Source organism: Canis lupus, chromosome 5, assembly GCF_011100685.1.
Source record: "Canis lupus familiaris isolate Mischka breed German Shepherd chromosome 5, alternate assembly UU_Cfam_GSD_1.0, whole genome shotgun sequence".
Taxonomy (NCBI): domain Eukaryota; kingdom Metazoa; phylum Chordata; class Mammalia; order Carnivora; family Canidae; genus Canis; species Canis lupus.
This window is the reverse complement of record NC_049226.1, coordinates 59145139-59168151: the sequence shown is the minus strand read 5'-3', so window position 1 is coordinate 59168151 and position 23013 is coordinate 59145139. Positions and strand designations below refer to the sequence as shown.

The 23013-nt window shown below is 51.5% G+C and overlaps 1 long non-coding RNA gene across 2 annotated transcripts in view; it reads right to left on the bottom strand.

Moving 5' to 3' along the window:
* The window catches only part of LOC102151862, a 46218-nt gene extending 40831 nt beyond the window's left edge, over nucleotides 1–5387 (bottom strand). For both annotated transcript variants that reach the window (XR_005359825.1, XR_005359827.1), the window contains exon 1: nucleotides 4178–5387. This is a non-coding gene — a long non-coding RNA (uncharacterized LOC102151862). The remainder of the gene's footprint in view (nucleotides 1–4177) is intronic.
* Nucleotides 5388–23013: the final 17626 nt, after the last annotated feature.

Below are 23013 nucleotides of genomic sequence, written 5' to 3'. Positions count from 1 at the left end.
GCTTTTCCCAAAAGCCAAATTTATGATTAGGGGATTAAAAGGGAGCAGAGCCCATCTGTGGCCTCCCTTGTGGCAGAGGCAAGAGCTCTGTGACCTTGAAAACAGGACACAGCAGTAGTCCAAAGCCTGAAGCCATGTTCTGGGCTGCTTGGACACCTTGCCCACTGGGGACAGGTACCAACAGTGGCAGAGCTCTCTCTCCAGAGCCAAATGGTATACCAACATGCTGCAGTGTCTCCCTGAGAAACCTGGCTGTGACACCTGGCAGAGACTCCCTCCTTGACCGAACTTCAGTTAGGCTCCTCTGATCACTCTTCTAGACTAGGCCTTGACCTTGGCTTGCCTGTAGCAAGAATCCTGCTAAGTCAGTTTAGTTAGAATCCCTCCACCCTTGACATCTAAGTCTGTGGTCTGCTGTTAGAAGAATCCATGCGGACCAGTTTAGTGAGAAACCACCCTTGATAGCCTCTCTTCACAGTTTTCTGTTCATGGCCCCTCATGCTGCTCTTTGGCTGAAGACCCTACTCACCCCTGTTATATTCAGAGTTGAACCTAATCTCTCTCCCCTGGTACAATCATCTCAAATAAAATCTTCCTTCCCATTTTAACAAAAGTCAGGGTAATTTCTTCCCCACTCCCTACCATTTTCTTCCATTTACTACCCTATCTTTTCACAAACTTCATAGCAAAATCCACAAGCCCTCTCTAGCACTTCTCCCTGGTGTCTCTTGAACACATTGCAACTGTCTTCCCTGTCCTGCTAAGCTGGCTTCTGCCTGAGTCACCACGGACTCCATGTCACCAACTCCAAGGGCCAATATGGTGTTGCACTCATGCCTTTCAACATTACATATTCTCAACTCCTGAAACAACCCAGTATCTGTGTTCTTCCTCTATCCTCCTTAGTTTCCCAAGCATGTCCCTCATTATCCCCCTGAATTCTAAGTGTTTGACTACCCAGAGCTAGTACAGTCTCTTCTTTTCTCTGTTTTTCCTCTTGCCCTTGGAGACCTCAGACAGCCCAATGGCTTTAAATACCATAGAAGTGCTAATGACTCCCAGCATTTATCTCCTGACTTATCCCAGAAGTTTAAGACCTGTACATTTAACTGACAACTCCTTATTTGCATTAGGATGTCTGATAGATCTCAAACTTCTTTGCCTAAAACAAAACCATTCATTTCTACCCCAACCCCAAATACATACAAAGAAAACCAAAGCTGGGACACGAGTGGCTCAGTGGTTGAGCATCTGTCTTTGGCTCAGGTCGTGATCCCGGGGTCCTGGGATCCAGTCTCACATCAGGCTTTCTGAGGGGAGCCTGCTTCTCCCTCTGCCTATGTCTCTGCCTCTCTCTGTGTGTTTCTCATGAATAAATAAACAAAATATTAAAAAAAAAAAAAAGAAAAAAGAGGGCAGCCTGGGTGGCTCAGCAGTTTGGCACCGCCTTCGGCTCAGGGTGTGATCCTGGAGACCTGGGATCAAGTCCCACGTCAGGCTCCCTGCATGGAGCCCGTTTCTCCCTCTGCCTGTGTCTGTGCCTCTCTCTGTGTGTGTCTCTCATGAATAAATAAACAAATAACCTTTAAAAAAAAAAAACAAAGAAAACCAAAACCACACAAAAACTATGATTTCTCCAACCATTCCCATTTAAACATTCATTTGTTCGGTAAATATCTACTGAGCGCCCATTATGAGCGGGCACTGTTCTAGGTGCTAAAAACATTACACTTAATAAAAGACAATAGTTCCTTCTAGAAAATGGCAGCACCATGTACCCAGTTCCTCAAGCCAAAGGCCTAGAAACAATCATCATTTCTTTCTCTACACCAGTGACTTTTAACTGTGTGATTTCTCCCCCCAGGGGACATTAGGCAAGGTCTGGAGACAATTTGGTTGTCATACTGGAAAGAGCTGCTACTAGCATCTGATATATAGAGGTCAGGGTTGCTGCTAAAACTCTACAGTACACAGGATAGCCCTCGCACCCAACAAAGAAGGACCAGCCCAAAATGTTATAGTGCCAAGTTTGAGATACCTAGTCCATTAACATACATCATTTGCTTTGCTTCTGATCTAGACTCCAATCTCACAACTTCTCTCCGTATCCATAGCCACCAACCTGGTTCAGACTGCCACTCTCTCATCTGGTTATTATACCAGGCCATTTGGACACAGGATCTTCTTTCTTTTTTGCTAGGCCTTAACTCCTACAATCAGGAGTTGTATTTTCCTTTTCTGCATCCCTGACAACTATCAGAGGATTTGACACTTACTCATGTATATTATCATTGTCATTACCATTACCATCACCATTATCCCTATGTCATTATCACCATCATCACTATCATCATCACATCATCATCATCCTCATCACCACCACCATCACCATCACCATCATCATCCTCATTACCTTCACCATTATCACCATCATTCACTGAGTTTTAACTTTATTCAAGGCCCTGTTCTGGGTACTTAGCACACATTGTTTTCTATAATCCACTCACATCTCTCTGATTATTGCCCTCATCTTAGAATGTCTCATTAGCTGAAAGATTAGCTGCTTAAAATCCAGAATCAGGCTGCTCAGCTCTGCCAATTACCCCTTTGTATCATTAAGGTTAAGTTAGTTAACCTCACTATTTCTCAGTTACTTCACCTGCAAAATGGAGTAAACAATAGTGTTCACTTCACAGTTGTTTATAAGGATTCCAAGAGATGGTCCATGGGAAGAAATTAGCATAGTTCTTGGTGAGCAGTGAGTGCCCAAAAGGTGCTAACTAGTCCATCAGGTCACTTGAAAAACTAAGGAACCTTGGGCTTTAAGGAATTAAGTACTTTTCTCTGAGCCATAAGATTAGTGGCCAGCCCATAACTCACACCACCACACAAGGCTGCCTCCTGCTGGAAAAATGATTGAACAAAGGAACAAGTGGGCACCAAAAGTGACTGCCAGCTTCTTTGTTCTAAAGGATTCCAGAGTGGCAGGTAACATCCCTTCTTGATTACTATAAATGTTCTAGAAACACCAAAAGCCCTGAATTAGGCTCTATTGTTTTTACAACTTTGACTTTTTAGAAATCTCTCTGCTCTCCTCTCTGACCTGCTGTCATCATTTTAGAGGAAAAATGAGGCAGGAGTCCTCCTCTGTCCCCTGTCCTCCCACATGCCATCCTAATCATCCCTTCCCATTAACCTGCTATCATTCACACACCTGCTCTTAAACTCCAGGTCTCTGAGCCCAGCCTTCTAAGTGTAGAGACTGAAAGGCCATGGTATATCCATGACATTTGCTCCACCATAAATTAGCTTGTCTCCAAGTCTGGAGAAATTACTCTGAAAGTTGCCTAAAGCTCATTTCTGATTACAGGGATGGAAGCAGATATTGTTAGGGGCCTTCAGTAGCTAAGAAAGAGAAAGAGGATTGTCTCCAACAATGGGGTGTGTCTCAGCCCCCAAAGGAAGGTCTCAGCTATCTGTACTTGACCTAGGGTGGGGAAGCACAGCCCACTAGGGGCTGACCTCTCAGGCATGCTCAGAAAGCCTTTCCACAGGGGCCCGGAGAGCTGCATACAGGACAGAACAGATGTGGCTCCTTTTTGCCTCCCCACCCCCACAAACACACCATACTGTCCACGCACAACGTTCCATCTGCAAGAAGTTCTCTTCCTTCTCTTCCAATCCTTACATACCCAGCAACACTGAGCTGGGGGGGAGAGGGGTCACTTCCTCTAGGAAGACTTCCCTGAACTCCCTCCATGTATATCTTTTTATCTACTCCCATTCTTTCACGGGGCTTGCCCTGTGTTCCAAGAGGCACATCTGTTTCCACCTGATAACATCTCTTTGCTCCTTTGAAACAGCCCTGAATAACCCCTAGAAGGACAGGTATACATTCTTTGACACCTTGGTCCTCTCCTGATGACACATAGCCCTCCCCAGATCCCCTGACAGGTCCCTGAGGGAGACAGCCAATCTCAGCTGACCTCAGCTTGAAGGAAGATTTTGACACCAGAAAGTCTGGTCTGGGCTGCATAGGCAGACAGGACCAATCCTTCTAGCTTCCCCTGTCCTGTCTGTCAAATCCCTTGGCCCCATCCCACCGTCAGGGACCTCCGCCAGAAACCAGGAACTGCCCTTGTCACTCCGCTGCTCATCACCCCATGTCCATCCTTACCACTTGCCGAGTTAGCTTCATAAATAATCCTCTCATTCCCTGTATCCATCTTCTCCCAGCTCAGACTTGCATCACCTCCCACCTGGATTTTAGCCCAGAGGGTCTCTAGCTTCATCTTCTTAAATTACATCTCAACACGGCAGAACCAGAGCCATTGGAGCCTGGAGATACCACTCCCTGAGCAGGAGCCTTTCCTGCAGTGCACTGCCACAGACCAGAGTGTTCCCTGGCCTGGTGTGAAAGTCTTCTGATCTTCTCTGGTGCCATGTGGCCAAGAACTGCCACTCAGCTTCGAACTGGAATGAGCCACAGAAACCCTGCTCTGGAGATGTTTGCAAAGTCAAATCTCCCCCGCAGAGCTCTTCAGACGCCTGCCCATGGAGACACGAGACCATTCACACCTCCCCTCCAGCACCCACACAGTTCTCCTTACGGCCCTTTCTCCTTAGATAGAGGATTATTCCAGAACTTGGACTGCAGCAACCACAGCCTGAGCAGCTCTCCCTGTCCTGTGCAAATCAGTATCAACTTGAAAAGAAACATGAGGCCTCGGCTATGCTTCAAGCACCGGAGCTTGGTTCACAGCGTCCGCCTCTCCCTGGGCCATCTGTTAACAGGCCTCAGTGGCAAGCGGCATCCCCAGTCTCGGGGAAAGCTGCCTCGCTCATGGAGGGATTTGTGATGTCTTGGCAGACCTGTCGCCTTACAAAATACCATATGCCGGAAGGAAAGAAAGATGTGCTTTCTGTCTGTAGGCATTCGAGGTGATGCCTCATGGGCACAGAAAAGAGAGGTAATTTAACCAGAATGTCCCAGGCAGGTCTGCAACTCTGGCCAGCAGCACAGATGCTCTGCAGGTAACCACAGGAGGCCCCCAGAATGGGGGACAGGGCATCCAGGGTTATCGAGCACCACTTCTGTGCCAATGGCAGCTTTGGATGGATAGTGTCACATCCTTCACCTGTATCATGAGATTCACTTTGGAACAGAAGTCCTCCTGTAGACCACTGACAGCGAGAAAGGCTGGTGTTACACAGCATCCCTCCTCTGGGTTTCCCAGGCTGGCTGCAGGGCAGAGCTTCTAATTCCTGGGGTGGTGCCTGACAAGGCACCATACACCAGGGGTTTAACCAACAGACATTCATTTCTGACCATCTGGAAGCTGGAAGTCCCACAGCAAGCTCCCAGCCGGTGTGGTTTCTAGTGAGAGCGCTCTTCCTGGCTCGAGAATGACCACCTTCTCTCTGTGTCCTAACATGGTAGGAAGAAAGAGCCCTCTGTCATTAGGACACGAGCCAATAGGATCAGGGCCCACATTTCTGACCTAATTTTACCTTCCCATAGACCCTATCTCCTAAAATAGTCATGTTGGGAGTTGAGGCTTCAACATATGAGTTTGGCAGACACAACTTAGTCCTTACATAGCGAGGAGCAGCACCCCATCAGGATGGTGTCTCTGAATTAAAACAGCTCAGCAAATGGAGCTAAGAGTAGAACCTGAGGGGTGCAGGACAGGCTGGGGCCCCAGTCCCAAGACAGGAGTCAGAGGCTCAGAGCAGGGTCTACTTCCTAGAAGGAGAGTGAGAAAGCAGGCAGGAACTGGGGGACCCCCATTTAGGGATGGAGAAAGCAAGCTCTGAGAGATAGAGGCCCAGCCTCATCCTGGAGTGTCCTGTCATGAGGCTTCCTGAAGAGACCCCATGGAGGGCCTTTGCAGAGCAGAGTGGGGCCCAGTAGAGCCCCTGTGGGGGATGCCTCACACTGATGCCAGCATCCGATGAGGAAATCCTATTGAAATTTCCATGGGAAATGAAGTTAGGGAAATATAATTACTTAGAATTGACGCTATGCTCTGACAAAGGCAAGTCTGAAGAGACCTGCCTAAGCTGCGGGATTAATCCAATTAAGTGAAATGATCAAATGAACCCAAACTAGGACCTGAGAGAAAGGAAGCCTAGCTTCTGCCTGCAGATCAAAGTGCTCCAGGTGGGGCCCAGCTGCCAGCCTGCCCCAACCTGCCAGTGGCCTGGTGCCAACCAAACTGGCCCACACAGTCACTCAAGGACAGGGCCACGGCCCTGGCAGCTTCGTCCCAGGTCTTGGAAGTTGTGTCCAGCCCTGGCAATCTCATGGTAGTGAGAGGATTGGGCTTCCGTGTGCTTGGCTTTCAGAGTGTGTCCAAGAACAGATGTGGAGAATCCCACTAGTGTATCATCTTCTCAACATTTACCAAGCATTTCTTATGCTAGAAACTGGGGTAAAGGAGGAATAAGACATAAGCCCCTCTGTCCATCTATCCTACTGTGTCCCCAGTGCCTGGACCTGATCTTCACCCATGGCAGACATTCCACTAACATTGTTGAGTGAAAGAGAGTCTTGAGGCAGGAGCACGGGGAGAGGGAACATGGGTCTTCTGGGTGGAAGGGTGAGCTGCAAATAAAAAAGCCAGAGATAGGAGAAAGGCTGGTATGCTTCCCAGAAGGTCAGGGGCTTGACAGAGGAAAGCATGGGTGGCCAGGGCTGGAGGAGCCACCCTGGGGAGCATACAATCTCCCCAGACACCCACTGGGATCACCCTGGGCCACAAGGAAGCTCAGGTTCTAGCTCAGACGTCTGGAGGGGCCTAAGAAACTGCATTTCTCCAAGCCCTGGGGGAGCTGATGCTCCTTGTCCTGAAGACCATAGTCAAAGAGCTTGCAGATGGTGGTGGTGAGGAGTTTGGGTTTGTTGTAAGAGCCGCAAGAGGAGGAAAGGCAGGTGCTCCAGGTGGAGAAGGCAGGAGAGCTTTGCAGTTGCATGGGAGGTCACCCGGAAGGATTTGGTGATGTGGGAAATGGTGGAAGCCCTAGGCCACACGTGCGGGGGCCAAGGGAGCAGGCAGGGCCAGGGGAGATCCCTTGCAGTGGGTCTCCGCTGGGCTGGCTCGGCAGGACGGCTCGGGAGAATCCTTGTTGGGTCTGCAGGCGGAGAGAAGTCTGCTAGCCCGCCCAGCCTTCCAGCCTTGTCTCAACGCGTCCCTTAGAGCCAGGACCTCGGGCTAGACCCCCCAGCTCTGCCTTCGTCGTCCTCTGCCCTGTGTGACAAGATGTCCAGGCAGGTTTCCTGCTGACCCTGAGAATGAGAAGTTTTGTACTCCCCTCTTAGCCTTCCTGCTTCAGTTCACCTCTGGACAGACACATCTTCTCCAGAGAGGGAGAAGCCTCAAGGATTATTCAAGCAACCGCTTCCCTCTCCGTGCTTAATCTACGCAAACTGCATTGTTTTCTTTGCAGAGCTCCCATTAGAACAAGGGCCTGGTCTCATTACCAAATACACAATACTATTTTAATGATAATTACAGGCTTTCTGGGACCCAGCAAAGCTCACACTCCAGCAGAGGTGGGTGCTGTTTAAATGCTTGGGGAAGGGGGAGGGGAAGCAGCTGCCCCCACCCCTCCTTCCTACCCCCTACCTCCCTCCAACCCTTCAACTTCCCTCCTACCCCCTCAGCCCTCCTCCTACCCCTCTACCTCCTTCCTACCCCTCACCCCTCAACCCCCCCCAACCCCCTCTAACCCCCATCCCCTCTCCAACCCCCTCACTCTTCAACCCCCCACCCCCATTCCTCCCCACCCACCTGGGGTAAATTGTACCAACATCCACGTAATATGAACTGTTATTTGCTACCGTGAGATCTGATCTACCTGAGTGATTCTATTTAAAGCCAGGCCCAAGCCCAACACATTCTGCAGGTCCCGCCCTGCCTGCGTCTTCTGACAATGGGGCGGCGCACGTGCCCTCAACAGTGGTCTACACAGATGGCGGGAAGACCCCAACAGCTCCGTCACAGCAGCCCCGTGTTGGGGCCAAGCTGTGTAACCCTGAGCTGAGCACTGAGCCTCTCTGAGCCCGCTCAGGCCCATTTCCAGGTGAAGTAGTAAAGACGCTCTGGACCACACTCACAGAACCTGCAAACGTCCAAGTGGATAAAGGACAGGAAGCACACCCGGGGAAGTAACAGGCTCTCCCTCCCAGAGCGGTTGTGCAGATCTGTGTTAGCCCAGGGGTCTTCTGTGGCTGCCGTGACACAGAGCCACAGACGGGGGCTCAGACATGTGGTCTCCCTCAGGTCTGGAGGCTGGCATTCCGAAATCAAGGCATCATGACCATGTTCCCTCCGAGACTCGGGGTGGGACCTTCCTGCCTCCTGTGGCTTCTGGTGGTGCCAGCAAGCCTTGGCTCCAAGCTGCCCCGCCCCGGTCTCTGCCTGTCTTCTCACAGCCCGTCTCACGGCTGGATGAGGGCCACACTAAACCAGGCCAGCCTCATCTTAGCTAATTATGCCTGCAAAGGGCAAATTTCCAAATAGGGTCATATTCCGAGGCTTGAGTGGACATGAATCTTTTCAGGGTACGCTATTCCTTGGACTACAGTCATTTTTCTGTAAAATAGCATTTTGAAACGTGCCTGGTACTTGGTGCGAGCTCTGCAGGCATGGACCATCATTATTTTTAAAGTAGTTACATAATGCAAGTTGATTTTGTCATTTTTTTTTATTATACAAAATGCTAAATATTCCCTTACTGGAATGGCACTGCAGTCTAGGGGAGCCGATCGGTCTCTCCGTGCCACGACAGGACACAAACCGTGAGCTCAGACCTCGGAATGGCTGCGTTGTCCCAGGAGATGCTGGCCAGTGGCTCCAAGTCCTGCTTGAGAGGGGGCCTGGGAGTTCTGGTTCTCGTCACCATGATGCTGTGGTAAGAGCATCATTCCTGGAGACCCTGTATCGTGATTTAAATTCACTAAAGAGGGACACCTGGGTGGCTCAGGGGTTGAGCATCTGCCTTTGACTCAAGGCGTGATCCTGGGGTCCTGGGATCAAGTCCCACATCAGGCTCCCTGCATGGAGCCTGCTTGTCCCTCCGCCTGTGTCTCTGCCTCTCTCTGTGTGTGTCTATCACGAATAAATAAATAAAATCTTTAAAAATAAATAAATAAAATAGATTCACTAAAGAGAAGACAAAGCAAAGGGGCTTTCCCTCATGCCCGCCTGCTTCTCCATTGATCCCCCCCGCCCAGCCTGAGCTCCCCCCTTGTTTTCACAGATTAAAGAGATCGTGGCTGCCATGTGCATGCTTAGGGATTTCACGTAGATTAGATTCATTGTTATTACCATTATTTCCATACCTCGGCGATCGCGGACACACACACCCCAGGCTCCTCACTGCCTCTCATGTGGTGATGCAATATGATTTACCCATAAAAGCAGTAACCAGAGCCCCACCTAATTACGCCTAATTACACTTGGCAGACGCTGAAGAAAATGCCACCGTGGCTGCTTGTGTAGTTTGAAAGCCCAAAATAACCCAGGCATGTGATCTGAGTGGCGGGTGCTTGAGCATGCAGTGCTATAACGGGATTTTACCCTATAATTTTGAGAGCCACCAAGTTTTCCAAATGAGTAAAATTCTGAGGAGTGGAATAGGACGCCTCCGTCACTGTGGAGCCCAAGGAGGAAAATGGTTTACGGGGCACTTCTAACAAACGACGTAGGATGCCTCGCTCCCCGGCAGCAATAATACTGTAAGTGCACATATGAATATCAGCAACTCATCTTGGCGAGATTATTGGGGAGTATTTTACCACTGGTGCCCGGTGTCAGAAAGCACCTGATTAAAGCTGAAAGCCACATAAATGGTGGCCATTTGGGTCTTGCTGAAACGGAGGAGAGATTTTATTTTTTTCCCCCACCTCTCTTCAGCAAAATCTAAATGGAGTGCTGTGTGTAAATTGATGCCCAATGAACACTTAAACAGTTAAGTCCTGTTTTAAAACACAACGAGCTCTCAAGAAAATACAACCCCACCTGGTCTCAGAGCTGACCCTCCTTCAAAAGTGCAAGATGCCCCCATTCTTTGTTCCAAGGCAAGAGGTGCACCTGAGCAGCGTGGGTACCCACCCTGCATTGCGAGGCTGACAGGACACACAGGTGGACCCCCCTTGGGCACCACTGTCGTGGGAGTTCAGTAGAGAGTCAGGTGAACCAGAGATAACAGGTGGGAGATGCTGTAGGCACTGTGCTGCAGGATGCAGAGGTTCTGATTTTTCCATCGCTGCAGCCGCCGCTACCCTAGTTCTAACCAGACCATTACAGCAGCCCAGAGGCAGGTGCTCCGACCTCTTGTGTCACCCCCAAAATGGCTCTGATCTTCCCCACTCTCCTGCTCAGTAACCTCCCAGGGCTCCCTGGAGCCTCTGCCTGGGCCCCAGCATCAGCGATCCCCACTTCCCCGGACACCGCTACCAAACACACGTGCTTCCGCGTCTTTTGTCAGCATTTCCCACCAGCTGACATGCCCTCCATCCCCTTCCTTCTGTGCTCATTCACTCGGTCAGCTACTATTTCTTGAGTAGCAACTGTGCCCCCAGGCACTGTCTTAGGTGCATGGCATAGAGCAGCAAATGAATGAACAAATCTTCCTCCTGGATTTCTTGAGAACTGAGGCACTGGCTCTCTGTCAAGTCCTGGCCAAGGCTGGGTGTTCCCAGAGCCTTCTCTGCTGTCACATGTGCCATCTGTCTGCCACAGCCACACATGTCTCCTATGCTGGACCCTGAGCTCCAGCGGGAGGGGACTGGGTCCTTTGCGTCCATGTCTCCCCCATGGCTTACACGAGACCCCGAAACCTAGTGGGAGGTTGACCAGCATGTTTTGAATGAACAACTGGTCCACTAATGACCTGTCCTCACCAAGTGCAAGTGAGCCCCAGGTAAGTGGAACACACAACAAGGAAATGTTTATAGACCAGGTGAGAGTCAGCGGGGGTACTGGGACCCACAGTCAGGGCTGAGGAGAGCGAGGGCAGAGGTCAGGGCAGAGGCCAGTGCAGAGCCTAGTCCGGCAGGCCAGTGCTGGAGCAGGCTCTGGCCCTCCAGGGTGGCAGCTTCACATTCTTGTCCTCCTCTTCAGACGGCTGGGGCTCTAGCCTCACAAAACACGGGGTTTCTTCTCACTTCCATTCCTCTCTCTCCTCTCTCTCTCCCTGTCTCCCATCCTTCTCAAGAGCTGGGTCATCAGGAGGAGGACCCAGAGAACGGGCCGGACACACCTGGAATGCCCTGAGCCCCCCACGCAAGAGGTCGTCCTGTCCTAGGAGCAGAAGCCACTGTGCACAGGAGCCGTCATGGGAAAGCGTCTGTGGGGAGGGGGCAGCAGGGTGGCCTCCCTGGGCAGACAGGGGCAGCAGGGATTTCAGGGGAAACTAAGGGCTCCGTGGTGGCTGCAGCCGGGTTCTCCATCCTGCCCACTGGCTTCACATCTTAAACTCCTCCTAGACGGACCGGGCTCACCTCCGTGTGACCCCGTCACACCCGGAGACCCACACCCCTGAACTGCCCCCGGATGCTGACTTCCCATCGCGAGTGGAAACCCCCCAGGGGCAGAGGCGTAGCTGCACACCTTCCCCTTTTCCTCCTCTGACACTAACCCGTGCCGAGCCCCATCCATGTAAGACCTGGTGAGAGTCTCGCCCGTCTTAGAGACCAGGTGCACGACGGAGGAGCCGTTTCCATGGACGTGCGGGAGGTATGACGTGGGCCTGGAGCAGCCGGCTGTGCGTGTGTGCGGGGATCCCCCAGGCTGTCAGGGAGCAAGTGAGGGGAGCTGAGCGGGAGCCCTCGGGGTTCAGGAGGGGCGGAGCTGGGCCGCCCAGGGGAAGCTGAGGGAAGGGAATCCAGGCCTCCTGTCCAAAGAGGCGCCATACTTCAAGGAACAGGCCGCGCTAGCGGGCCTCAGGGGGCCGAGACGCCGAAGCCCCCTGTTCCCAGGCCCGCTTAATCCTCCTGTAATGTCTGAGTCAGATAACTGCCTTTGCTACATTTCAGGTGTATCCCACATGCTCCTTTGGGCTCTGAAACAAGGTAAATTACATTTAATTTGGGTCAAGAGCATATATTAACTCACATGGAAAAGCCTGAGCTACAACCCAAGAGGCCTGGACACTCAGAGGAGAGAAAGAACCAGCCGTCATTGGGGAGAAAATGCTCCCAAGATAGTCCAGTACCCCACGGTGGCTGCCAGACCCACGCCCTCCAGAGAGGCAAGCAGTGAGGGCCCCTCTGCACCCCACGGGGCGGGGGCTGAGGGGTCCTCCCAGGTCTCAGAAGTGAGAGTTTCTGCTGCGTAAGAGAAGGTCCCCAGACCTTTGTCCATACCTTAGTACGTACCTGGGGAGCACCTGCCCATGTCTGGCTATAGCTTCACCCCTGGGGAGCCCCTGCCCACAGCAGGCTCCTGTTTCATCCCTGGGGAGCACCTGCCCACACCAGGATCCACATCCTCTCATTTCAGCCTGTGGCCATGTGATTGCTTTCTCCGTCAACTCCTAAAAGTCCAGTCCTCGCCCTGGTCCCTCTCTGGCCTGCCGTGAGGAGGGATGTGACCCTTAATGGTCTGTGCACAGACGCTTACTCTGTGCATTGCCTGTGGGCACATTCTCTCCGAACACAGATTCCTGTCCTCATGAAACCCCGGACACTACTCTCTACTGAGCAAGCTGCTTCACAGAGTGATTCCGCTCAGGACGTTTTAGGAGGATTCCACACCTTCTGGTCAGATTTTATTTCTAAATCTAACACAGCACAGCATGTACATGCCCCTTGCCAAGACCTTCAAATGGCAATGATATTGAAGAAACTAGCGTTCTTCATCTGTCTGAACTGGCAGGGGCCACACCGCGCATACTAATCTGACTCTGCGTCTCAGAACTGCTTCCCTGCCTCCTTCCCACCGCCCAGTCTCCCGGCTTGTGGCTGCGGCCCGGGACACATGGCAGTGGGGGCAGGTTGAAGATGCTGTGCATGGTTAAGACCAAGGACTGTTCAAACCCCAGTCCTGCCACTTCCTGGCTTTGGAACCGAGGGCAACACTGCCATTTGCTGAACCCGGGTCCCTCCATCCGGAAGATGCTGGTGGATTGAGAGTGTCCCAGCAGCCTTCCACATGCTGTCATCGTGGTGCACAGTCACAGAGCGTCCGCAGCACTCTTAATGTTGTTATCAAATGATGTGATGTGGAGGTGATGAGTGCAAGCCCTGGGGTTGCAAATCACAGGAGGAATCAAAGTCCCAGCATGTCCACTCGCTAAATGTGTGCCCTCAGGCTGGACACACAATGGCATGGACCTCGTAGATTCACTCTGAGGATTACGTGATATAACGAATATATAATGCTTCACTAAGTGCTGGCTTATAACACAGTCTTGATAAATACCAACTATTAGGAATAATAGCCAACATTTATAGAGTACATTATGCATCGGACACTGCGCTGAGTGTGATACATCTGCTAACTTCTTGAATCCTGTTCCTTCCCCCGGAGGTAGGCATCTGATTTCAAAGGGAGTAAACTGAGTACAGAGATGAGACATCATTGCCCAGAGTCACACAGCTCAGGGTCTGGCTCCCAGGTCTGCCTGATGGGCAGGGGGTGCCAGCTGCCTTCCACAGCTGTGTCACTTCCCCAAAAAGTAGTGGACTTTGAGTGCCTCCTCCACCTGCCTTCCTGGGAGCTCTGCCCACGGAGATGTCCAGGCGTGAGCCCTCACCTGGTACATAGGTTTCAATCCCGACTCACCAGTACGTGGCAGGAGGCGGAGGGGCTTCCACCAATGCCCGGAGCAAACCCAAACAAAATGACAGATGCCACTACGTTACAGCAGATGCAAAAACAAACGTTCATATAATCCACATGCGAGGAATGTGTGTGGGGCACTTTCTCTATGGGTCTGATGACCCCAGCCCAGCGTGCAGTCTACGGCACACCCATGACTTCACGAGTCTGCAAAGTCATTGCCTCATTGGCTTTCCTCTCGGTCTTGCTCCAAACACCAAGGTATTTCAGGGAAAACAGGATGGCCCAGCTGGCCTGTAGAGTGCCCCCGGCCCAGTGACACCATTACAAGCCCTCACAGCCCTGCTGGACATTCAGTGGCAAACCTTGGTTGCATAATGTCCTCTCCACAAAGCGAATAAATGAATGGAAGCAGAGCCCACTCCTCCCTCTGTGCCAGCTTCAAACTGACGTCTGTGCTAATTGCAGAGCTGGCTGCGCTTGCTGTCAACTGTGTGCAGCCAGTGGTAAGAAATGGAAGTCCCAGCACTGGGGGAGAAGTCTGTACAGGCACACGTAGGCATGTGTACACACGTGTGTACACATATGCACACCACAGGTCCACATACACACACAGCGTGTGTACCTGCGTGCACACACACATCCCACAGGTGCACTTCACAGATGTGCATACACAGCCATGTCTACATGCACACACACATATGCACACACATACATGCCCCAGTGCACACCACAGGTACACACACCTCCCCATAGGTGCACACCACAGATGCGCACACACAGCCACACAGCCATGCCTACATGCACACACGCACATGAATGCACACATACACACCACAGGTGCACACCACAGGTACACACACACAGTCATGTCTACATGCACACACACATACACCCACCACAGTGCACACACATAGCCATGTGTACATGCACACACACACACACACACACAGGCAGAAGTTAGGAAATATCTGGAACAGATTCTCCCTCTCAGCCATCGAAAGAACCAACTCTGCCAACATCTCTATCTCCTACTCCAGAACTGAGATGGCAAATCCCTGTTGTTCTAAGGCGCCCAGCTGGGGTCCTTTGTCACAGCCACCCCAGACACCAATGCACTGCCCTGGGAAGCCACGTGCTGGAAATGGCAGCAGCTCCTCCAGCCTAGGTCCCTGCATGACTGTGCTCCCTTGAACAGGGACTTATATTAGTAAGAAACAAATTCCGATCGGGTTAAGCCCCCTGAGGATTCTGAGGTTATGGGGCAGCAGCCAGCTAGCACCAGCTCACACCCTAGGAAGTGGGGGGGACAGGTAGGACACTCAGCCTGGTTGGGGCCTGAAACCAGAAGGAATGACACTGGCAGCTGAGGAGATGCAGGGTTAGTCTGTATGATGCCCAGTGCCAGATCTCGGGGTGCCCATCTTTGTGTGTGGAAGTGAGGCCCCCAGAAATGGGGAGGCAGCAGGGGCAGAGGCAAAGCTGGGCTTGGGCCTCCACCTCCCTGGGTACCTCCCTGACCCCAGCTGCGCTCATGTCCTGAGGACACACCTGCTTTGCAGACCTTCCCTTCCAAGCTCTGGGCTGGATTTGGTGGATGGAATGTTCCAGCCAGTGGAGCATAGGCATTCGTGCCACCATTGCACACAGAAGCCCACGGACACCCTGGAGCCTTGGATCTGTCTCTGAGCTTCAGTTTCCTCCTCCATAAACGAGCAGCAGAAGGTGGCCGTGACAGAGCAGACTCTGTGCCCCACACCTCCCCACCCACCCAGCCCTGCAGACACGATCCTTCTCCCTCCGCTTCTCCTGGGAACTCTGAGCACGGGGAACATCCATGCTCGGGATAAAGAGGCCCCTCCACTCAGCCTCACCGGTGACCAGTCCTCATCCAGCAATCCTGCTGCAAGGGGACTTGGATCCAGTGTGTAGTGTTCCACACCCCAGACCCTGCACCGTCGGGTGGCGCCCACCTCAAGATGGGTCTGCACTGCCTCATAGATGTGCTTGCTGGAGAAGACAGCTCTCACGTGTGTCCACCCAGCACCAGCAGCCCAGTTTTCTCACCCAGGCTTCCTCTGGATCCTGGCCCACCCCTACTCTCTTTAGGTCAGAGAAGTGACTCCTGGCCCCACTCAGCCCCAGCTCAGCCTTCTCCACCCGACCCAGCCCTGGCTAATGTGCATATTGTTTCAGTGACCCATGTGCTCCACATGCTGCTAGAACTGTGGCCGGCAGGACTGCTAAGATGCAGGACGTGGGCAAGCCTGAAACTGGCCAGCTGCCAGGAGAGGTGGTCAGCAGAGGAAGCCATCGAGAGGGGATCCTGGCCCAAGGACATCTTGGTTGGATCCCAAATCCAACCAGGCACACTGGACGTCTAGATGCCTGCACAGATGACTCGACGCATCCCCTTTCTGGCTCAGCATTCAGCCAGGTGAGCGTGCACAGCAGCCCAGAGCACCTGGCCCACCTCTTGGGATTCATGAGAATGATCCCCCTTGGGACGGGCAGCCGGGGTGACCTGCATGCCTGGCATCCCCACCTGTGTTCACAGTAAGTGCTGTTTCACTGTCTTCTGGGCTGAAGGTTGACACAGCCAAGCCTCCAGGGACGATTTGCCTTCCGCTGTGGCCTCAGCTGCTCCTGCACGTCCTGGGAGAAGCTGCTCATTTGTGTCACTTGTGTCTTGACTTCCAGGCTCCTGCTGCCATGTTCAGGCCCCACCCACCGCTTCTCCAGCTACCCGGGGTGGGTGTGTGGGCTCATTGTGACTCCCAGCCCTGCCAGCTGACAGAAACCTCGATTTTCCAATCCAGCTAAGGGAAACCAGCTTCACTGCGCCCTATGATATTTGCCGCAAAAATGTTTTAGAAAAAGAAGCAGTGGAGCCCCCCCTCAGACCTCAGACTGAGCAGAGAGCTGGCTGCTGGGAGGTGCAGGTCAGAGGGAGCGGTCCAGAGGCCCCCCCCCCCCCCCCCGTGCAGCAGGCCTTCCAGGTGGGTCTTACCTGACTCCCTGCAGAACATGGAACCCATCCCAGAAGAGCAGGTGCTGCCTGTGACCTAGCCCCCTCAAATCTCAGCAATTCTGAGTCATCCTGGGTACCCCCCTTCCCTCACATCCAAGGCCTAACCACACAGCCACCCAGGACTTCTGGAACCTCCACCTCCCACGACCACGCCACCATACTGAGCTGAGCTGCCATCAGCCCCTGGACCATGGCGGCCTCATGAATGACCTCCCACTTCCCTTCTGGCCCCGGGGTCCCAGGATGAACAGTGCCCTCCCCAAATTCATGTCCACCTGAGACCTCACATTGTGACCTTATATGGAAACAAGATCATTCCAGATGTAATAAGTTAAGGTGAGGAGAGGCCATAGTGGACTAGAGTGGGCCCTAAACCCAATGACGTTGTCCTCGGGCCACGTGAAGACACAGGGAGACAACCATGTGACCACAAAGCAGAGGCTGGAGCCCTATGTCTGCCAGCCATGGGGCACCAGGAACCACCAGAAGCTGGAAGAGAAAGGAAGGATCCTCCCAAGAGCCTCCTGAGGGAGGGTGGCCCTGCAGACACCTTGATCTTGGACTTCTGGTCCCCAGACCATGAGAGAGTACAATTCTCTTGCTTCAAGCCACCCAGTTTGTGTTAATTTGTCATGGCAGCCCTGAGAAATGAATACAGTCTACAACCTGAGCACCACTTGGCAGGGGGAGCAAACTTTCAATCTCCCCATTTACTGCTCTGCTCAAAAACTTTCAGTGGCTTCCCATTTCACTGAGTACAGAAGTATAAACTCTTAACCCTGGTTCCAGGTGCCTGAGTGGCCTCCCTGCCACCTGCCCCCTCCTCTCCCGCTGCCCTACCGGCCCGTGTGGCCACCAAAGCAGGAGCAGTCTGTGCCTGCAAGGACATCCCCTCTCGCATGTTCTGTTAGGAAAAGTCTCAAAACAGGAAGAAAAACAAATCAGTCTAACAGACACTACTGCACCTGCCCCCTGTGTGTAAGCCATGTCCACGTTTTACTATATGTATTTTGGGTCTTTTCAAAAATTATTTGTTGCCAATGGAGTCGGAGGTCCCCAAGGTCCCTGTGCCCCAACCCTCCATCCCACCAGAAGTTTTGGCTTCTGTCCATTTGTATTTTCTCTGTCCTTCCCTTTCTTTTTCTTAACTCCTCTCCTCTTTCTGCATCTTTTTCTCTCTCAATATATATAAATAAATATATCTAAATATAAATACATACACATACATATATACACATATATATGTTTATATGATATTATTAGGAATACTTTACATGTCTATATAAATAACATAATATCATACAAGTCTTTTTTGCAACTTGCCTATTTTTTAATAGTATGACTTTGAGATCTATCCATGTTGATAAATATTGATGTAATTTATGCATTTTTATGGTGGCATGATACCCTACGGCAGGAAGTGCCATCATGTATTTATCCACACTCCTTATTCACAGATGTGCAGGTCTAGTCCACTTCACAGGAGCAAAGACAGATACAACAATACCCAAAACATATTTTGAGTATTTTCTTACATGTCTCCGTGCATGTGTGTGAAAGTTCCCTCAGCGGTATCCCTAGCAGGGATGTCATGGGCTGTAGATTATGAGTATTTTCAGTGTTACTTTATATTATCAAATCACTGTCCTAAGGGTTGTAACAATTTATACTCCCAAGGGCAGCAAATCCTCTCGCGCGTTCGTGTACTTAATTCATTCATTCAACAGATATTTATTGAACACCTATCAAGTGTGGACACAACTCTGGGCAGGGGACATAGGTCTGAATGAATGAATCATCTGTGCTGCAGAGCAGCCCTCCCAGAGCACAGGCTCCAGGGCCAGACTGTGTAGATGCACAGCTCACTGCTTGGGGGACCTTGCATGGGTCATGGAATGTTTTTGAACGTTGGTTTCCTCATCTGTAAGTGCTGATAAAATTGAAAATACATGCACAGATATAGACACACACATAGACACAAATATGCACCAGAGACACAGGTAGAGAAAGATACAGATGACGTGGACAGATAGAGACTTGGGTGTAGGTGCAGATACAAAAACACAAATACCACATGCAGATATAAATGCACGCATGGGTACAGACATGCACAACCACAAACGTCTCCTCCATGCCTCAATCTCCTACCTTACAGCAACTACCCCAAGGTTCGACATGAGTGTTACATGAGATAATACAAAGTTACTTAGCTCAGTGCTTGGCACAAAGTAATGCCCACACTGCTAACTATGATTATTTCCCTGGGGCTAATGTACTGCCACCAAAGACCACCAGGAAGGCACACAACGCACTTGTTGTCTCATTGCAATGAGGAAGCTCGTACACTTGGGGAGCCAGAGTGTCTCAGGGAGAGAGTGTTAGGAAGCACTTATTCTAGTTTGGGCTTGTATCAGGTGATTTGGGAGAGGGATTTGGGGCTTTGCTTTGGATCAGATGCTGTTCTGTGTGAACAGCAAGTGTGGGAAATTCCATGATTGAATATCTAATGACAGAGAGAAGTAGAAGTCGTCATGGGTAAGCAGTCGTGGCCACTCATGCTGCTCAAGATAGGGGTGATGGATCATTCTGTGGTTTGGACATCTTGGTTGTGTGCAGACATGGCTCTAAGGTGGCCCTGTGTGGCTTGATGTGCCACAAAATGTCTTGATAGGAAATAGATCGTGCCATCTGTCCCTCCTCCAAAGCCAGAGGATCTCATAGAAGAGCAAGAGAGCAGGACCTCCACAGAGCCTTTCCTCAGCCAGGTCCACCTGGTGGGGGCATGTGGGACAGAGTGCTATGTTCATCTGGCCAATGCAGGCACAATGCGGACAGAATGAGTGGCAAGGAGGCCCACAGTCTACAGGTCATAGATCAATCTTAGCTCAGCAAGTGCACTGGGTTGAACAGTAACCCACCCCCCCCCCAAAGTCACATCTACTCAGAACCTACAAATGTAGGTTATTTGGAAATGGGGTCTTTGCAGATGCAGTTAAGATGTGGTCATACTAGATAGGATGGGCCTTAGGCCCAATGACTGGCATCCATATAAGCAGGGGACCACGTGGAGGGACAGAGAAGGTGGCCATGTGACAATAGAGGCAGAGGTCCTGGTGATAGGTCTGCAACCTACAGAATACTAAAGACCCCAAATAGCGCTCGAGCTGGGAGAGGCCTGAAACAGATTTCCCCTCGGAGCCCTCATAGGGAACTAACACTACCATGCCTCATTTGGGACTTCTGGTCTCCAGAACCATGAGAAGATAGGTTTCTACTTTGAAGCTTCCCAGTTAGTGGTGATTGGGTATGGCAACCCCAATATGTCAGCACAGTGACCTTGAGTTGCCATTTTGCCACCTGCACACCTGGCCCTGATCTCTCAGAGGGAAAGCCATCCTCAGGTGTGGCCACAGCCCAGGCAAGGCTGGCGTCAAGGGGCCCCCAGGCCCTCTGCTGCATCTCGTCTGCTTCCCAGGCGTCTGTCTCTGGCTGAACTGGGTCCTTGGCTCCTGCCGCTCAGCCCGTCAAACACCCATAGTGTAATGACTATCATTATGTGATTGTGGTGTTGCCGGGGCCGGCGATTTGTCATTGTTAACATTTACGGAGTGTCTAGTCCATCTGCAGAAAATGATGATAATAAAAAATAGGAGAGCTCCCCTCTGACTGCCATGGGCATGCTCAGAGTGAAGATTCCGGAAAGGAAGATGTGTATGGGTGCAGTGGGGACAGGGATTGGACTATTAAAGATGGGCTGTGGTCTGAGCCCCATTTTCTAAGCCCCTTCAAACAAATCCTCCCCTAAATGCCTGAAAATATTGACCACCAATGTCAATTAACAGGTTTTGCTAAGTCACCAATCAATACTCATCACAAATTCAGACAGTGCCATATTGTGGACCAAGGCAGGGGCTGTCACACGAAGGAACCCATTTCTGTGTCTGCCCTCAGAGATAAGATGGCAGGACCAGAGCCTAAGGACAAGCTAGTACACATTCCCTTATTTTTTTTTTTTTTACATTCCCTTATTTTTGTTCAGGTTTTTTCTGCCACAGGCATGTGGAGAAGAAACCTGAGGTTGGTCTGAGTGGCCAGGAGGCTTCCTGGAAGGAAGGACTTTACCTGGTTCCTCCAGAGGATGAAACCAAGGAAAAGTGAACCACATCTCATTTCCCTGACACCTTCAAGGACTTCTATCTAAAAGGGAGGATCCTCAATCTGGAAATTTCATCAGCTGCCAGCAGATAACAGGCCCCATCTGGCCGTCAAGTTCATGGTCTCCACCTGGGAAGATGTGAAGGCTCACGGGAGTCTGGATGCAGAGTTTGGGTGTGACAGACACCAGGCAATTTGGTCACAGGTGAGGCAGCCTCTGCAGTGTCCTCCCACACACACCTCAGGTTCAGGTGAGTATCTCTCAGCTTCCCTGGGTCTTCAGAGGTCATCCCTGTCAGCCTGCAGGGATGCTCCCCATGGGGCTGGGAGACAGAGCAGTAAACCTTCCCAAGATCCACAATCGAACCCATGCAGGCTGGATTTTCTGCCTGAAGTCAGGGAGTCAGAGACCACAGGGAACTCATCCGGGGGGATGGGAGCTGCTGAAAACAGGCATGCTGGGGTTTTAAGAATGAAGTTCCCCTAAATGGGCCTTTACCACGACCCTGAACAGAGGGGCCCAGTTCAAGAAGGCAGAATGTTCTGAGTGTGTTTGGTCAGGACTCAGAGTTTCTGTGATGAACAAGGTACCTGTCGGTGTGTGTTTTTTGGGGGTGGGGGAGACCCAGTGTGTTCATGTTTGGGATTGACATCACAGACATCAGGGGAGGTTCCAGATTCCCACGACTTCAGTGAAGAGAATCCTATGGCTCCTTCCCCTCCCCCTCATCCCAATCACTGCCTCCCCCTCGGTCCCATCACCCAACCTCTAACCTGGAACTCCACAGGTAGATCAGGACTTGCTAAAGGAGGGGTGCCCCGAGCTCCCAAAGATGCCCCATCCCCCAAGTACATGGGCGGCCAGGGTCTCCCTCAGAGCTCTCTCTGGTGCATATCCAATGTCAAATAAAAACACACTCTAAACTCCGGTAAGGAGAGACCTGATTCTAAAGGATTATTGCAAGAGAGGAAAAGTGCCTATTGCTATGGGGGGAGGGGCTATGCCATGAGGGGGTGGTCTGCTGCAGTTGAGGAGGGGGCTATGGCAACAGGAGGAGGGGAGAGGTTGCAATCAGGGTACCTCCAATCATGAGGTCGCAGGCATCACAAAGTCCAGGCTGAAAGGGCCTTTTCCTTTGGAGAAGAGCAAACAGACTAGACAGAGCAGGACATGTAGACCTCAAATAAAGGGTGTGGGCAGCATGATGGGACCACAGACCAGAGAATGTTTAGCCCTGGGGTCGAGAGGGGCCATCTGCTGCTTCAGGCTGAGGGGGCCGAGGTCGAGGGGCCTGGGGCAAGGAGAGAATCTTAACCGAGTGTTACCAACAAGCATTTTGTTCCTATTGATCAGGAAGGACAAAACAGTTGAGCTAAGCATTGATGAGGCAAAGGATGAGAATTTGGAGATCTATGCCCGGCTTCACCCTAGGTAACCATGGGGACCCAACGAGAAGGTAGGTTTAGGAGCACAGGAGGGTGGGGGGTCTCTTTAATAGTCACTGTTCACCAGGATCATGGGGTTCAGGAAAGTTTCAACATTGATACCGGGCCCCGGTGCTGCTATAGAACCCTTCCCTGGTCTGAGCTCTACTCAAAATCATCAGATCCTTGTCCTGATAAATAGTTCAGAACAATCTTTCCAAGTATGGAATATGCTGCCTCCAAAATCCAAAGGGGCCATCCAAGGTTTGTGCATTTTTCCCAGCAATGAGAGGCTCACAGAGCCATAACCTATCCTTTATTTGGGGAAGGTGTCCTGGTATACTCCAGACCATGAGAAGCCTTTGCTGGACCCCTAAGCCAATCACTAATATGCCCAACTCTAGACTCAACTAGAGTCTGGCTCCTACCTTGGGAGTGTGTATGGTCATCAAGGCCTTCAACATACCTGCCATTTCTTGCTCAGAAAGTCCACTAACGTGGTATTGATGACAGGAGGGCCCATGCTCTACTCGGTGGGATTTCTCATCAGCCCCCTGAACTAGAGAGTGCTGGGGAGCAAAGACGCAGCCCTGAGCAAGACCAAGCATAGGA